Genomic DNA, 18266 nt, shown 5'->3' with positions numbered 1-18266 from the left:
CCAAAAAGCACTCATTGAGGGCTTCATTTCTGGGAATCTCATACTCCCATCGCCCAGAGAAAGCCGCCCTTTTCTGTGTTACAATCTGAGGAAGACAACACAAAGGCAGATAGATGCCAAACGGAAACAGACACAACTAAGCTGCAAACACTGGACAAACACAAATAGATAAGAGTAAATATTGGCTTTGTGTAGAAGCCAAGAGAGTAGTGCATTCTATCACATTTTACAGAAGAGAACTTTGTTCCCATAGACAGAGAGTCATCGTTGTGTCCCAGCCTCCTGAGTCCTGCAGAGATTGCAAGTCCCTGAGGAAGTGCGGTGTGACCTGGAATAGACCGTTTTGGAAAGGTCAGAAGGTGTCAAGCCTTCCAGACCTTTGTTGAGGAGTTATGAAAAATGGGCAGGCAGTAGGTAGGGAGAGGGGTTGGCTTCTCTTCTACCTGGAAAGATGGTTCCTTTTGAGGTGGGGGCCACAGTTGTCAAAGTCCCTTCAGTCCCCAGGTCCTCCGAATCAGCATTTTAATATGTACCTTTTGCAATGAAGACAGAGTTCATTGACCTTACTTCCCCACTGCCGTGTTGGTGGGAAGGGACGATTAGGAAGAGCTGATTCACACATCCGCAGGGAGAAGGAGGTACAGAGAAAAGCTTGCCTCCGCCAAACATCCAGATATCCACAAAGCAAAACATGCAGACATTTGGAAATAGCTAAATAATCAGTGGACTTGATCCAGTTTTAATTCTCATGCAACAAGTGCCTTTTGTGTGGCCCACACCATGCTTATATTTGGTGTCAGGAAGATTTGGCCAGAGATAAGTGTGTGTACATGTGTGTGGGTGAGTGTATGTTTGTGTGTGTGTGAGTATGCATGTGTGCATATGAGGGAGTGTGAGTATATGTGTGGATATGAGTTTGTACATGAGTGTGTGTGTGTTTATATGAGTGTGTATGTGAGCATGTGTTTATATAAGTATATGAGAGTGTGTGTTTGTCAAAACAAGTGTAGGTGTGTGTGGGGATGCATGTGTGCATATGAGCTTATGTGTGAATTCATGCAAGTGAGTGTATGTGATGTGGCAGTCTGTGAATGTGAGTGTGTATGTGTGCACGAGCAAACACATGTTCCTGTTTCTGATGGTTCTTGGAGAACAGGAACTTGGATTCCAGCTGGTGACATGGGCAGCATTTCCTGAAATTGCTTCTGACTCACAAGCACTCTCAGACCAGCAAAAATAATACAAAACAATTCAAATATGCAGAAACTTGGGTTTGCTTTCTTTTGGTTAGTTTATATAAGGGAAATTGTTACTGGAGAAGAAATGGATCTGAAGGTTTCCTGAGTGCAGCAGAGGCACAACCTCTGTCCTGACTTGCTGTGATCTTTCATCCCTTCCTGGCTGAGCTGACAGGCTGTGTGTGTCAGCTGCAGTCGGAATCAATTTTGCTTAGAGCCCCAGGTTGCAGAGCGATCTGCCTGACTTCACTGTGGTTTTCATGCCATGGCATGAGCGACTAATGGAAACCACGCCGGGCTGGAAGTCGGGAGTGTTCCTGTGTTCTTGGGAAGGTCAGTGATGCTGTCAGAGCCTAAGTGTGCTCCCTGGTCAATATGGGATTGGCACCATTGGCCTTGCTGCCTCAGGGACTGATGAAGAGAGAGGAGATGAGGGTAGGAGAACATTGAAAAAAGTGCCAACCCTAGTATTTGGTGGCTAGCTTTTGTTACTAAGCATAAAGTCCAGGGGCTCTGAAAGTCAGTTCCTGTGGTCGCTGATGACCGGTCCAAATTTCTGTAGGTTTCCACAGCTGGTTGCACTATAGCCACCTACAAAGGGAGAGAGAAAAGGAATAGTCTCTCTTTTACTGACCGTCCCCTGCATCAATTTAAAAATAAACCTTAATGTTTCACTGTCTCTAAGTAAAACCTGATTTTACAAATCCCTGAAATTTTCTCTCTGCACATCTGCACCTACCTCAGCCTTCTGCCCTCTTGCAGGGACTAGCATGTCCCACACACATCTGAGGCCAGTCTCTACCCCAGCCCCGGGAAGCAAGCTGCGGCCCCTCCCACAAGGGCCCCAGGGGCAGCAGCGGACAGCCCTGGCCCCAGCTGGGCTCCCCTCCCAAGCCCACCCCACAGCCTGGCAATTTTCTCACTTCGAAGGGAGAGGGCAGCCCTCCCGGTCAGATCTGGCAGACAGGAACTCCACTGTGGATGCCAGTTCAGGTTTGCTTTCTCCAAAGGGTGCACATTGTGGGCACAGATAATCTCTTTGGAAGTTTAGATCAAAGAAATAAGAGTTAAAGATAAACGTTGTTCTCTCATATCTGTAATGAGAACCAGTAGGATCCCATTGGCACTTTACAGATTCTTTCTTTGTATCTTGGCCATGGTCCTCCTGCCTTGGGAACCCCTCTGTGCGATGGATACTGGAGCATCCCTCTGAGCCAGTCAGTGGGGGAGGCGTTGTGGGATACAGGCAGCCAACGAGACACATGGGGCTGTCCTCGTGGGGTTTCTGTCCACTGTGGAAACAAGACATGAAACCAGTGACTATGGTAAAATACAGTGTGTTACAAAAGGAGGAGGCTCCGAGTATAGACCACAGGCATGGAGGCTTCTCTAGGGCTCAGGGAAACTGTCCATGGTGAGATGACTTTAAGATGAAATTTGGAGGGCTTGGAAGGAAATCTCCATGAAGAGTTCCCAGAAGGGTGCCTGGCATAGGAGATGCTTCCTAAATATTGGTTGAAGGACTAAAAGAAGATTCAACAAAAGGGGGTGGTTCTGTGGACACTATTCCAGGCCGAGGGAATTTCACATCTAATGGTTGTATGGCCTGCTCAGAGCAGCAGAAGAGAGAATGAAGGGGGAACCCCAGGAGGCAAAGATGGGGTGGGGGAAGAGGCCAGGCTTCAGTGGCCTCAAGCCTTGTTTAAGAGTCTGGGCTTATTGCGGGGTCGTAGGAGCTAATTCCAGCTTTGAGGTGCAGCTGCTCAGACAGGCTGGCTTCGAATGAAATGAGGCCTCAGACTCCGCAGTGCCATCGACTCTCCTGGGCATCTCGTGACCACGCGGAATCTGACGCAGTAGGTGAAGCCTGGAATTCCGCACAGGTTCCGGGGACTGCACTTTGAGCAGCAAAAGCACAAAATCTTGTGCAAATGTTGACTTTCTGGTCCCAGAGAAATCCATATCCCTTCATGATCATGAATGTGTAAAGGTCTGTGTTTATTGTGGTACATAGGGTAATTAATCCTCAGAACTGGGAATGGATCTTATATTTAAGACTCCTAATCTAAGGAAATGGAGCCTCTGGCTGGGTAAGTCACCCACCTAAGGTGCCCCGGGTTATTAGTGGCAGTAATGGGTCCAGACCCCCAGTCTCCCTGAATCTCAGCTCAGGATTCTTTCTACTGTGCTAAACCATCTCCCTTTTCCACACGGCCTTTCCTCCACTGTGTTCCACCAGGATATGGGCGGAGGCCGGCTGTGCCTAGAAACAGGCGAGTGGCCCATGCTGGAGAGGATTCTGGACGCCATCCGAGTCCTGGAGGATTAACTGCAGTGCTCTGTGGCCTTGGAGCGAAGCCAGCCCAGAAAGTTTCCCAAGCCTGAATTAGCCACAGCCTGAAATCTACTCATGGTAACTGTGTTATGTTCGTTCTCTTTTCTGTTGTTCAATAACACTGGTAGTTTGGCCATCAGGTGACATCCTCTGGGTACCCGGAGTGAATAACCAATGCTCCTAGCCACCATGGTTGGTCCCATAAAAACCCATGGAAGTAGGAAGTCACCTGTGTGGAGTCATAGTAGGCGGCTGTAGAAAATCCCTCCAACCGCAGATATCTTTTCCTTGCCTATCAGAGTCGCCCACGACTCCACCATTAGTTATACATCCTTTGGGTTTAGCACTCCCTCATCTTCTATCCCTTGTTTAAAAGAATTTGAGAAGGTAAACCATTAAGTAACTAACATCCAGGAGCTCGTCCTCAGGCCAGGGAAGGTGTCTCGGCTAAAGAAGGCCTAGGTAGGGCCGAGGAACAAGGGAAAGTGGAGGAAGGAGAGGCAGGAGACCCCACAGACAAAGCTCGCTCCCTTCACCATCTTCCTATTTGTTATGGCCCCTAATCAAAACTGGTGGTGACGTGAGGAATTGGAGTCACACCAGGCCTTCAGATTCTGGGTGGAGTTGACAGTAAAGATATGAGTAATACCTGATGCTCGCATGTGCCTCTCCTTCCCACAGACAGGATGGATCCCCTAAAAACTGTGTGTGCTTCTTTTGTGGGGACAAGGATGAGCTTAAGGTCAAGGGCACAAGTCTAGGAGTTTTGAACAGAAATGAATAATGCGCTTGGGGAAGTGATGCCTGCCGCAGGCCTTTGCACTGGTGCCCTGCTGCTTTCAAAGCACTGTCAACTTTATCTTAACTTTAAAAGTCTCAACTTTATCTTTAATTTAAAAGTCTTTATCTTAACAACTACCCTATGGGGAAGGAAGGCAAATGTTCTCCCCATGGTATATAGGTCACTGAGGGACTTATTTGAAAATGCACATTTCTGAGCTCCACACAAGAGATTCTCATGCAGTGGATTTGGGGTGCGGCCTTGGAATCTGAACTTTTAACCATATGTAGGGAGTGGGTGGGCCAGCGTTTGAGAAGTACTGATTCTTTCCTAATAGTCAGTTACGCAGATTGTTGGATTGTGATCTGTTAGGGGGAAACTGAGTCCCATTCCTGTTGTGTTCTCCTCAGTGCCTAGCACAGTGCTTTGCACACATTATGTTCTTGATAAACATTGTAAAAGTTTAATGGTCAGGGAAATATTCATGAAAGAAGTGGTGTCTGAGCAGGGTCTCTTTAAATGAGACAAGGCCTGGGGTGGAAGGTATTCCCGAAGGGAGGAATATCAAAAGCAAAGGCACGGACATGGGACTTTCCAGAAATTGGAGGGTCCTATTCTTTGATTGGAGTGTAGAGTATGTATGGGGAATTGAGAGATGTGATCACAATAGTACATCAAGATCATGCTGTGCAGGTCCTTGAACTTGGGGATTTGCACAGTTCGGAAGCAATGGGGAAATGTTAAATATCCATGTCTCTGTGTGCTGTGGGTACAGGTGGGCTGGGATTTATTTCCACACTGCTAAACCACTTCCTTAATGCCAGAGCAAAGCAATTTAGGAGGCTTTTGTGTAGAATCCAAGCAACTGCAAAGCCTTGGCATTTCCCAGGCTGTAGTCAGCACCCCACAAAGAAATCTCTGATCCTCACTTCTAATTCCCCATTACCACCTGAATGGTACTGGTTCTGAATCCTTGTCTCTAGCCCATCCTCTTTGGAGGTCATCGTTCCAGGTGTTGCCCGACCCCTGCACCCCATCCATATGTACCATAAGCACCTCGATGCTAACTTGCTCTAGTGTAGACCCAGTATTCGCCCAACCCTCTTCTTATATTCCTAACCCAGTTATGGTAACTGCCTACTCCCCTAAATCAGAAACTGGAAGTCATCTTTGATTCATGCATCTGAATTCCATTCCCCAGACATTGCTCTCTTTCCTCCTTCTGGGAAGTTTGCAATAGAAATAATAATTCTTGCTTTCCTTTCTTACATGTTCATGTGTATGATTTCCCCAATCCATCTGGCTACGAGCATCTATCTCCAAAGTGGAGGTGGGGAGGGAAGCTCTAGTATGACAGGGAAATGGAGAAAAGGGGGTCAATATTCATGATTTGACTATAAAAAACAGGATTTCTGGGTTCCTAGTAAGATTAGTCTCCAAAGCAGGACTTTGCTGGAGGAATATTTTCCCCTAAATTCTTTAAAATACCAGCAACATACCAAGACTCAGGTCTGTTGGGGCTAAATATTGAATTTTTTCCAGCTTTATTGAGGTAGAATTGACAAATAAAAATTGTGTATATTTAAGGTGTAAAACGTGATGTTTGATATATGTGTACATTGTGAAATGGCACAGTCAAGTTAATTAATACATCTGTTACCTCACCCAGTTACCATTTGTTTCTTCTTTTCTTTTTTCTTTCTTTGTGTGTTTCTGTGTGTGTGTGTGTGTGTGTGTGTGTGTGTGACAGCACTTAAGATCCACCCTCTTAGCAGATTTCACGTGTGCCATGCAGTACTGTCAACTGCAGTCTCCGTGCTGTACGCTGGGTTTCCAGAACACTCTCATCTTAAATAACCGAAATGTGCCCTTGATCAACATCTCCCCATTTCCCCCCACTTCGGGCCCTGGCAACCCCAGTCTACTCTCTGCGTCTGTGAGTCTGACTACTTTAGATTCTACACACAAGGGAGATCACGCAGTGTCTGTCTTGCTGCGCCTGGCTTCACTTAGCATGATGTCCTCCAGTTTCCTCCATGTTGCTGCAATGACAGGATTTCCTTCTTTCTAATGTTGAAAAAATCCCTCTTCTGGGTATGCATCAAAGGAAATGAAATGGGAATCTTGAAGAGATTCTTCACTCCCATGTTCCTTGCAGCACTATCCGCAATGGTCAAGATCTGGAAACAACTAAAATCTCTGTCAACGGATGAATGGATAAAGAAAATGTGGTATGCATAAAAATATTGAATTTACTGTAAGTCAGGTCCAGAGAGGTTTCAGGATCCTTGTCCTAAAGGCAGTGCCTGAACCCGTGAGAGGCAAGAAGGCCCAACGCTGTGGGGCAGTGAGGAGTGAGATGGGGAAGAGGCTGGAGAAGCCCAGAGGGCCGAGTGTGCCGTGCAGTCCTGTCTCGGAGCCCCGGGAGGAGAGGGTGCGCCCTACGGCCCTCCAGCATGGGCGCCCGGCAGTGTCGCTCCTGAGTGTCCCTCACTACTATGGGACAAGGACTGATCCGGAACCTCCCATGTGCCATGGGGGTTGCAGTGGAGTGGAGAGCTGGACAATGTGAGTGAGACTCAGAGGGCTCAGCGTGGCCACAGAGTCAAGGTGGGCTGGCCAGCGGGGGAACTCTCCAAGCCCCCCGAGTCATGTGAGTGGGACAGATGGTGGGCAGAGCAGATGGCAGCAGGGAAAGGCAGCTGGGTGCCCAGGGGCCAAGCGGGAAGGGAACACTGCTGGGCACCAAAGAGCCCAGAGCCCAGTGCTGATCCGCAGGTCCTAGGAGGTCACAGGGCTCCTGTGCATCTGAAGCCTTTCTAAGGACAGAAAAAGCAGTGAGGAAGAAACCTGGACAGCTGCACCTGGACTGAATTACCCCAATGAGACTGTTGGAACTAGGGGAGATCAAAATGACCTTAATTACAACAGAATATTATTTGGCAGTAATAGCAATGAAGAATTGATACATGCTATATAGCCTGAAAAACTTTGACAACATTATACTAAGTCAAAGAAACCAGTCATAAAAAAATCCCACATATTGTATGGGTCCATTTATATGAAATGTCCAGAATTAGTGGTTCCCTAAGGCTGGGGGAGGGCTAGGGGGACACAGTGACTGCTAACGGGTATTGGTTTCTTGTTTGGGTGATGAGAATGTTCTAAAGTTGATTGTGGTGATGATTGCACAATTCTGTGAATGTACTAAAAACCATTGAGTTGTATACCTTAAATAGGTGAATTGTATGGAATGTGAACTATATCTCAATGAAGTTGCTATTTTTAAAAAGATACCTTTAATTGGCAGTATATTTTCCCATCTCCACTGCTCAGATGGGAGAGAACTTGCAGGGAAGACAAGATCAAGGATAAAATACAGAAGCTGAATTTTCCTCCCATATATGAACATACTATGTCTAATTTCTGATTCTGCTGCAATTGCTTAATCCTGACTTTCTTTTCAGTTTATTGCCTTTGGTCAAATATTAAAGACAACTGAAAGAAACATCCTATGAAATCACTCTGTTTATAGTAAAAACATCACTGAGGATATTATTACTTACTTTATACGTGTCGTTTTTGCAAGGACTCTCAGGAGAAATTTGTTTTGGCTTTAGAGTCAGTAATAGTTACTCTTCTCCTGAGCAACTGGTTTACTTTTATCTTCTAAACATTGTGATGTGTATAAAAGATTCTTCCCTGTTGGTGCTGACTGCTAGAAAGCCGAGAGCCAAATCTGTGATCCAGCCCTTGTCATTCCGTACAGATACACACACACACACACACATACATATACATGCTTACACACACACACACACACACACACACACATGCATTTAATGTGCTAATCTCATTCTTGGCTCCAATTTATGTCCTTACCCTTGTTTTCTCTTTGTCTTCTAATTTTTAAAAAAATCTTGCTGTATTTCATGCACATTTACATAAATTTTTTTTCCTGGTGCAAGTAGGATATAGATTCAGCCTCTAGAATGTCTCTTGAATCTGCTCTGTCCCCGCTTTGCTCAAGTCTTCCTGTCTTGCTTGGATGGTTGTCAGCAGGCTCCTAGGTGGGCTCCCAGACTCTTGTCCCATGTCTCTACATGTTCATCCTCCACATTTCTGCTAAAAAGATTTTTTAAAAATTGTCTCTGTTTATACATCCTAATGTCACCTCCTTGCTTTTAAAATGCTGCCCATTTCCTCAGTGGGCACACGGGCCTCTTCCTCACCTAGTCCTGGCCTCTCTCTTGCACCAAACCCCTTGTGGCTCCCTGACTTTCTCCTGGCTTCGGGGCGTGGTCCTTCTCTGTCTGGATGCCTGTGTCTCCCTGGCTGCCCCTGAAGATAGCTTGCTCACCTGGATGTGCCACCTCTGGGGGCCTGCGTGGTCTGGGCTCTGTTCTGTGTGTCACTCACTGGTCCTTGACAGTGTGTTTGGTTTGTAGTAATGATGGTTGAATTAATTTGAGTACATTAGAGTTGGCGGCTTATAAATGATAATCTATTCCTTTCTCTTCACTGAATTTGGAGCAACGGAGACCGATGCTGACATCGAACAAAGGAAGAGCTCAAAATATCAGCTTTCTTGCTGATGAAGTTGGAGACTGTAGCATAGATGAGTGGCCAGACCAGGTTTCCTACAGCTTTACTCCAAGGCCATATGTTGGGATGTGTCATCTGGGGACAGTTTGGAATCATAGAGAAGATTTATTTACCCAGGCTTAGTTTCTCATGCTCCTCAAAAAAGAGATATGTGTCCAGACTTGGCCAGTGTGGCGGGCCTGGGCCCTGCCCACGTGTGCTCAGCGCATCAGAGCTGAAGCCAGGCGGAATGCGACTGCTCTGTGGGCAGACAGGTCCCCAGAGAGACAGAGTGCCGTGCAATGCTGTCCTCAGTCCCAGTTCTCCCATCAGGTCGGTCACTCCTCCACAAGGTAAGGGGGAGAGAAAGGAGTGGAAGTCACTCTTCTCAGTACTTTCAGAGGGGGAAGCTTCTATTTTATGGGCCAGGATGGCATTACCGAGGGAGAGTGTGTTAGTCAGCATCTTATAAACCAGAGAAAGCATTTCTTGCTGATCTGAGCAGAAGCGGATATTGGGATACACTGAGCATTACTGTTAATCCTGTGGGGTGGAAAACGGCATGATGGTTATGTCAAAAAAGAAATAATTCTTATCAGTTAGAAATGCACCCTGAGATATTTATGGGTGAAATAATATGATACCTTGTAATTACTTTAAATTATTTCAGCACCAAAACAAAAACAAAAAACAAAACAGAAGGTGAGGTAAGGGGAGGGGCAGAAAACAAGTGAAACAATTGGCAAAATATTGGTAATTATTGAACCTGGGGATAGGTATATATAGATGCTCAGCATGCTATTCCCTTCGATTTTCTGTATGCTTGGAATTTTTTATAATAAAGTTTTATATAAAGGGATATGGAGTAGCTTAGGGAACCTTTGAGTTTTCTGCAATGCCAGGGTGTTAGGTGAGCAGTCAGGAAGGACACCCAGGTCATCCACAGAACTGAAGCCATGGCGCCGCCCAGCGCTCACAGCAGCCAGGCTGGCAGAGGGAACCATGGATATCCCTTCTCGCCCTGGTACCGTTGCCATATTCAGACAGCAGACGTATTGGCCGTCTCTGTCCTCCTGCGGCTGGAGTGGATTTGGTGCAGTCTCTCTCCTTTGAATGACTGGCTTCTAGAACAAAGCCTGGGCAGGAGCATCTGAGTTGCCAAGCCTGGGTCACCATGCCCCAGTTCCACGCCCCAGGCTTGGGTCGCAATGCCTGGCAGGCAGGAGATGGGCCCTGTCTCCTGCAGGAGGGATCCTCCGTCTTAGGAAGGGGATTCAGGTCATATTTTAACAGAAGGATAAATACTCACTGCAGTGAGAAAATGGTGCGTCCAACACTTTGAAGGGTGATAACACTTTTATCAGGTTTTCACTGTAGCATCTACAGCTAATAACACTTGTGCAGGTCTTTCCAGTTTGCGATTGTTTTCACGTACATTCTCATCCAATTCTAACCATATTAAGCCTATAATTTACAGGGTGGTCCAACAACTATCCCTCACAACAACTTTCTGAGTCAGAATCGTCCCCATGTTACAGACAAGAATATTGTGGCAAAGAGAGACAAAGTGACTCACCCAAGTGCCCACAGCTTTTAAATGGTGGCCTCAAATGTCAAACTCAGAGATTCTTGACCTGAGACCAGCCTGGATCATTTCCACTGTGATGCCACCAAACTCTTAGTAATGACCTCCAGTAAGTTTTCCAGCATTTATTCTTCTTTATCTCAATCCAATCAAGAACCAAAAATTTGTAGATTTCTGTCTCCCATTGGTAACTTTTCTAGACAGCTTTTCTCGGTCTTCTGAGGATTGTCCTAAGCAGACAAAGGGGCACCAAAAATCTATGAGCCTTTGGAGTTTTAGACAGAGCTGCAAACTTTTATCCTATTACTTGTAAGCAACACAGATTACCCAACTCGAGTTAATTCTGGATGCAGTGGTGGCTCCAATAGAATACCTGTGAGTTAACTGTCAAAGAATCTGAAGCATGAACTAGGTTTAAAGGCAATTAAGCCTGAAAAGTAAGTTGGTGATGCAGTACACTGCTGAGCCCCAAGTATTAAAAAAAAATCAACCGAGATAATTGCCTGGGACTCACTGCAGCCTCCCCAAGAAGTGTTTATACAAGGGCACCTGGAAAAGGGATGGAGATCTGCAAAGTGTCAGGGAGGAGTTGCCGCTCTGAATGCAAAGAACTGGCCTCAGCACATTCCAAGGGAGAAAGTGGAAAAAAGAAAAGTGTGACGCTATGTCAAAAGAAGGCACAGGCCCAGCAAGCTCTCCCCTGCTGCTTAATACAGGAAATATCTCCCAAACATCTCTGCTAATCCTCCACCAATACAATGAGAAATGAGCGCCTCTGGCAGCCAAGCAGTTATTAAGCCAGGACAAAAAAATATTCCGCCCATAGCAACAGAGCCAAAGATAACAGCAGGGAATAGCAAAGCTGCAGAGAAATGGCAGATACAAAACATTCAATCCTGGGAGCCCCCCAAGCAACTGATGTGTGAGAAAAAGAAAGGGCCTGGTTTTGCCCGAGAAGCTCAGCAGTGAATTGTAAACTTCAGGACTTAGTGTATAGCCACGGTCAAGCTGAGCTCAGCTTCACAAACGAGAGTCCTAGGTTGTAGAAATGACAGGCAGTCCTGACATTAGGCAACACCTTGAGGCTTTCTGAGCTGGTCACTGGCCTGTTGATGAAACTTACATAGGAGGCAGAAGAATTCCATCTGCGATCCACATTCATGAACACGGTGCTTGGGTAAAGACTTCATTCACAGAGGGAGGTTTGCTTTCCAATAAATATTTGTCCAAAATGCTCCATTTCTTATCAAAGTGCTCACTTTCCCAGTGTTTTTCCAAGTTCTCTGTCCACGCTGGGAGGGAGCCCTTCCTACGAAAACAATTTCTCACCAATACCTTGTAGCTACCGACTGTCTCCACCCAAGGGGAGCAGTTCCATCTGCCATTTAATAAAGAAGGTGGGTTCCTGCTCTGGGCTTTTGAGGCAGCAGCAGCAGCAGCTGGTGAGAGGTGGAGCCAGGGCCGGGACGCCGGGGAAAGATGAACTCAGAAAAATTAATGTTCTATAACCTGTAACTACTTTAAACATACTTATTTTATGTGTTATTTGTAACAAACTTGTTACAGAGTAATAGAATTTTACTGTTGAAAGGACTTTAGAGATGATCCAACAGGTTTGTTTTACAGAAGGGAAACTGAGCCTGAAAGTATAAAATCGTTTGTTCAAGATGGGCCTAGGCCCGTTCTCCTGCCTTCTGGGTCACTCCCTCCGTTTGTTATATGATCCTACCTGACTCCACCTTGATGTGGGAAATACATGAACCAGACTGTTTTTATTTTAGGTGTCTTTTAGGAAGAAAATAAAAAATACTCCCTGTCTTGGCAAACTGACTCAATTTGATAGCTTCATGGGCCTGTAGCAAAATTATTCAAGTTCCTTTAATTCATCCTTGCAAAGCTTTTTATTTTTATTAATTTTAAATTTTAAAAATGAAGCCACTGCAATTGTGTATGGATGTGATGTGTCTGCTGGCCACACTGCTTCCAAATCCACCCGCTCCTGTTCCCATACAGGGACGTCCCCCCATCGCCCACTTTTCAGCCTCCTCAGAGAGGAACTGTCCATACTATGACAAAACCATGGGCTACAAAGTACAGTGCTCTATCCGTTGTTGGTCGGTGGATATATCATAAATGACTCCCCTCAAACAACTTGACTCCACCCCCTCCTGTCCAAACAGAGACTGAACTGACCTACTTTGGTACCACCATGAAGGTCCCACCACGTCTTCCCTGCACCTGGTGAAGAATGTAGCCTGTGGACCATGAGCCAATTACACACATTCCTTGGGCTTCATTTTCCTCATCTGTAAAATGGGTTAAATAGTACCTGCTGCCAGGGTAATGAGGGTAAATGAAGATTTAATGAGACAATCAATTTAAAGGATTTGAAGACTTGCACACAAGCAAAGCTAGCCATTATTATTCTTATGACTGTTGAACTAAAAAAGTATAGGGAAAACATGGGGACATTAAATTTCTGCAAGTAGCCTGGTTCATTCTTATCTTTAAGGACATTGGCTTATCTCCAGATTTCATATTGTTAGGGACAATTCTACAAACTTAGTCTGTCGCTTTCCCTCAAGCTCCAATTCCAATCTTGTGTGCATGCTGGGTCAGCAGGTATGTTGAGAATATTTTTCTCTCTTACCTAAGCCCTAGGAACTCCCAGATTTCTCCACTCATCTGTATTGATGTATAGAAAAATCTCTTGACTCTGAAGTCTAAGTTTAGCCAAGACTCCCATTAACATTTTCAAAAGGAAACACACACACACACACACACACACACACACACACAAGCATAGAAATAACTGAGCAAAAGCAGTTCAAATTTCTTAGGTTATACTTACCAATTATTGGTTGCCACAGCTCAGAAAGAACCCTGTCCTTACTTGTCATCCTTGATGTGACCTGTGTAAATGACAGTCAAAGGCTTGTAATCTATGGCAGGTTTGGGTTGGCCCAGCTGCCGAGTCGGGTAAAAATTCGATCCCTCCCAGTGGAACCTTTTCCGCAGCCCTTTCTCCAGCTGGGGGCCATCGTCCATGTCCTCTGGACCCAGCCTCCCAGGCCTAGGCTGTCCTGGTCCCTTAAGCGTCCCCCCTTAAGGGACGCTTTCTGTCTCTGGGCTTTGAGCAGGCCTCTTCCTTTACCGCTCTCCTGGAGTTCTCCATGTTCCAGATTCTACCTTTGCTGTTGATCCTTTCCTCTGTGCCCGTTTTATTTCTGTGCAGGTTTTGTTTGGCCGAGGCACATACACCAGCCAGAAATCAATACTGGCTCTATGCCCCTCTACAGTGCCTGGTCTTCATCCATCATCCTCACATGGCATTTGGGTCTGGCCCCTATGACAGCCACATCTTTCTTTAGGGTCAGCCCATCTTACATCACCTTTCAAACCTTGAGCTTCCTTTAGGACCACCCACTGGGTTCTTGTTTCCTGTGACCTAATTTGTTGTGAGCTAATTTGCTGAGAGCTGATTTGCTGAACAGAGATGATTGATAGCTCCTTTGCTCAGTAAGTGATCAAGTCTCGCCTGCTTCAGTTTTGCAGCACTACCCCCTTCCTCAAACTCCCTTTGTTGACTCATTCCTCAGGAGGCTTTTAGGCTCTTCCAGAATTCTGACATCAGTTTTACAGAATGAGACATGTTATGCATATACTGTATTTTCCGCGTATAGTAGATGGAAAGAGACAACATTTCCAAGTAAAGAATTACATTCCTTGTGGCTTGGTGAAGCACTTTGTTAGAGGAGAGGTGATCTATTGATTCCTTCTATGGTTGCTGAGTGATGGCGAGAAAATGGCACTGCCTTAGGCAATCCAATCCATTGTTTGCTGCTGGCTGTAGCCAGTTTGCTGAAAAGAGCAATGGGCAAGGCTCCCACTACTGTTCAGGTCATGGCATATGTAGAAAGTCAGAATTGTATTCTGGCCAAAGAGACGCTGGGTATGTTCGCCTCCAGGGCTCTGCGTCTCCAGATCGCACACAGTCATCCGCAGAGCTGAGGGAATTATTAATATGATCCCAGCACATCCTCGACACATCCTGCTCAGCCCCAGCTATGGAAGCACTGCCTGAGGTTTCCAGCGGAGCGACTTAGTTTTATGTTTAGACCACTGCCCTTCGAACCTGCTCTACCCCACCTCCTGTCTCCAAGCCTGGAAGAAGTCTTGGCAGCTCCCCTGCTTTCTCAGGTACTTGGGCATGACCTTATTTTCCATCTAGTTTAAATCAAAATGCAATCTCATATCCATTTCAAAGCTTCTCCCTTGCCCCTCAGTTCAATCCCAGCCCCGCCCAGAAACCTGCAGCAGGGCTGGAGGTGGGATGTCTTCCTCTCTTTGTTCTCCTGCTCCTGCCCTGCTGCTGGCTCCTGAGTTGGGGTAAGGGAAGGAGGTGAGGATGCCCCATCCATGCTTGGGCTTGGTGCCTTCTGCCTGTGTAGCAGAAGTCCTGTAGAACAGGAAGGAAAGCAGGAGTGACTCCATGACAGACTGGACCTCCTGGAATAGGCCTAAGTTTCGGTTTCCCCGACCGGGGTCCTCCCCTTCCCTGGAATGCCGCTGATAACAACTAAAAGGTCCCGGGACTTGGAACCAACCAATCAGGAGCCAACACGATCAGCCACTTTTGAAGGAGCAAATGAACTAAGGGAGGGAGGGAGATGGTGTGCCCAGTGCATGTAACCTACTGAAAAGTATAAAAGCTTAGTTTTTACCCTGGGGGGGGGGGGGTCCTGGTTGGTGGAGAGGCCACTGCATTGGTGCTCTGGGACTTGGACCCTAGCTCGAGCTAGCCAATAAACTCCTTTGCCTTTTGCAGCCTCGGTGACTCTGCCTCTCTGTTCCTGGGGCCGAAGGGAACCGGTTCTAACAGTCCCAATCCCAATGCCAGCTCTTTCTCTCACGGGGCAGCAGTGCACCCCATATGGCCTTTCCGCTGGGGTTGCCTCCTTTAATCCAAGCCCCGCTACCTTCTGTTCCTGCCTGTCAGCCAAGGGAAAACTTAGTCATGCTGCCTCAGGGTGATGGAAATGGAAGTTGCTCCCTCAGCTGCCTGCCTGCCCTTTGCCTCTTTGCCTCGGTGTTACAGGCAGCTTGTCTGTGGACCTTCCTGTACAGGCAGAGGCGTCTTTGAATCCAGGGACAAAAGTCAAGCTCTTCCAAGGTCCCCCCAGACCCCTGGTACCCCTGGGGTTGTGTATTCCCCATGCGGCATGTTCAAAGCCCCTCCACCCACTCACAGTCAGTCTCATGCATGTGTCAGGAGCTAGGGGAGATACGGGGATTATAGGAAGGCAGGTCGCTCACAAGACTCAGTGCTTTTTTGTTTTTGTTTTGTTTTTAATATTTAAAGATTAAAACCAATTTATTTAAACTATCAGCAATACTGGTTGGCAGATGCAATGAATTGAAGTCTATCATTGAACGATCTTGTTTCTGTCATCACTGCCTGAGTCTGTTTGGAATCCAGCGTAGCTCTCAGTAGATGTTTCAGCAGGGTCAAAGTCAAGCGACTCTCTCCTCCCACGAAACCTTTCCCAGAGTTCAGGCTGGGCCTTTTACTACTATTTGTGCCCTGGATGCTGCAGCCTGTCTTATAACACATCATCAGAATCCCTCAAGATTCTCAAATGATTACATTTCAAATGAGAAAATTTTAATGCCTTCCAGGAAAATGTAGATGTTTTTCTTAGACATACTCAGCAAATCCCATGCAATATATTGAATGATCTGCATGAAAATGTTTGGGCGGACATTTCCTCAGAGGGCAGGCTGCCACATTCCTTGCCTATGAGCGCAGCTTTCTAGGTGGCATATTTCTAGGTAATGCCCAGCCTTCCGTCTCCTGTGGCCAAGTTTTCTCCCGTTGGCGCTCACAGCTGCTAGGAGCTTGTGAAGCGGGTGCCCGTCATCAAGGTTGAGCTGACGCCAGCGGCCAGGGCACTGGAGGAGTGACACTCTCACCTTCTCCCTGGAGCTTCTGCAGAGGGACCATTTTACAAATGTACAGAACCAGCTGTCCATATTTACAGAGATGGGAAAAATATAAAGTAAAAAAATAAATAAATAAAAATAAAAACAACAAAACCTCCAAAATCACAAACAAACAAAAACCCAATCCTCCCACCCCCTATCAAACTCACATTTGGGGACAAATCCCTTCACCAACTTTTGTACTGTGAGTGACGTAAGAGCAGAATGTTCTACCAGAGGTTGTTGAAAACATTTAGAATGTCATAGGAATGGAATAATACAGTAATCTTGAGACCAGCCTCTTTCACTCTGCATAATGTCTTTGAGATTCATTTGGGTTGTTGCATGTACCAATATAGTTGATTCATTCTTATATCTGGGTAGTATTCCATGGTATCGATGTGTCACAGACTGTTTTTCCAATTACATGTTGAAGACATTAGAGTTAATTGCAGTTTTTGGCAATTCTGAAAAGAACTGCTATAAACACTATTGTACAAGTTTTGTGTTCATAAACTTTCATTTCCTTAGCACCACTGATATTTTGAGCAGGATAATTCTTTGTTGGTGGGATGTGGAGAGGAGGAGTTTGTCTTATGCATTGTAGGATGTTTGGCAGCATCACTGGATGCTTTGTCATTTGTGACAAAGAAAAATATTTCTAGACATAGCCCCAGGGTGGCAGAATTACCTCCAGTTGAGATCCACTGCTCTATGGTAAATACCCAGGTGTGAAATTGCTGAGTCATATGATAAGTATATGTTTGATTTTATAAGACATTGCCAAAGTATTTTCCAGAGTATCTGTACCATTTTGCATTCCCATCAACAATGTATGAGACTTCCAGTGGCTCCACATCCTTGTCAGCACTTGGTATTTTTTTTTTCTTAGCAGTTCTAATAGCTGTGTAGTAATATCTCATTGTGCTTTTAATTGCATTTCCATAATGGCCAATGACATTGAAAACCTTTTCAAATGCTTATTTTCCAGCTTTATGTCCTCTTGGAAAAGTGTCTGTTCAAATTCTTTGCCATTTTAATTGGATTGTTGATTTTCTTATCATTGAAGCTCTTTATAAGGATATAAGCCTCTCTTGCATAGGTGATTTGCAAATATTTTGTCCCAGGGTATAACTTGTCTTTTCATTCTCTTAACAGTGTCTTCCTAAATAGCCAAAGCAATCTTGAGCCAAAGGGACAAAACTGGAGGCATCACCCTGCCTGACTTCAAATTATACTACAATGTGATAGTAACCAAAACAGCATGGTACTGGTATAAAAATAGACACATAGATCAATGAAACAGAAGAGAGAACCCGGGAAAAAAAACACATACTAACATCCAACTGATCTGTGACAAAGTCAACATGAACATATACCGGGGAAAGGACACCCTGTTTAATAAACGGAGCTGTGAAAACTGGATTGCCATAAGCAATGAAACTGGACTCCTATCTTTCACCATATACAAAAATCAACTCAAGATGGATTAAAGACTTGAATGTAAGGCCTGAAACTATAAAAATAATAGAAGAAAATCTAGGGAAAACTCTTCTGTACAATGGTCTAGGCACAGATTTCATGACTAAGACCTCAAAAGCACAGGTAACAAAACCAAAATAAACAAATGAGACAATTAAATTATAAAGTTTTTGCACACCAAAAGAAATAATCAACAGAGTGAACAGACAACCTGTAGAAAGGGAGAAAATATTTGCAAACTATACATCCGACAAGGGACTAATATCCAGAATTTACAAG

Source organism: Eulemur rufifrons, chromosome 6 (assembly GCF_041146395.1).
Source record: "Eulemur rufifrons isolate Redbay chromosome 6, OSU_ERuf_1, whole genome shotgun sequence".
Lineage (NCBI taxonomy): Eukaryota > Metazoa > Chordata > Mammalia > Primates > Lemuridae > Eulemur > Eulemur rufifrons.
This window is presented reverse-complemented; position numbering follows the sequence as displayed.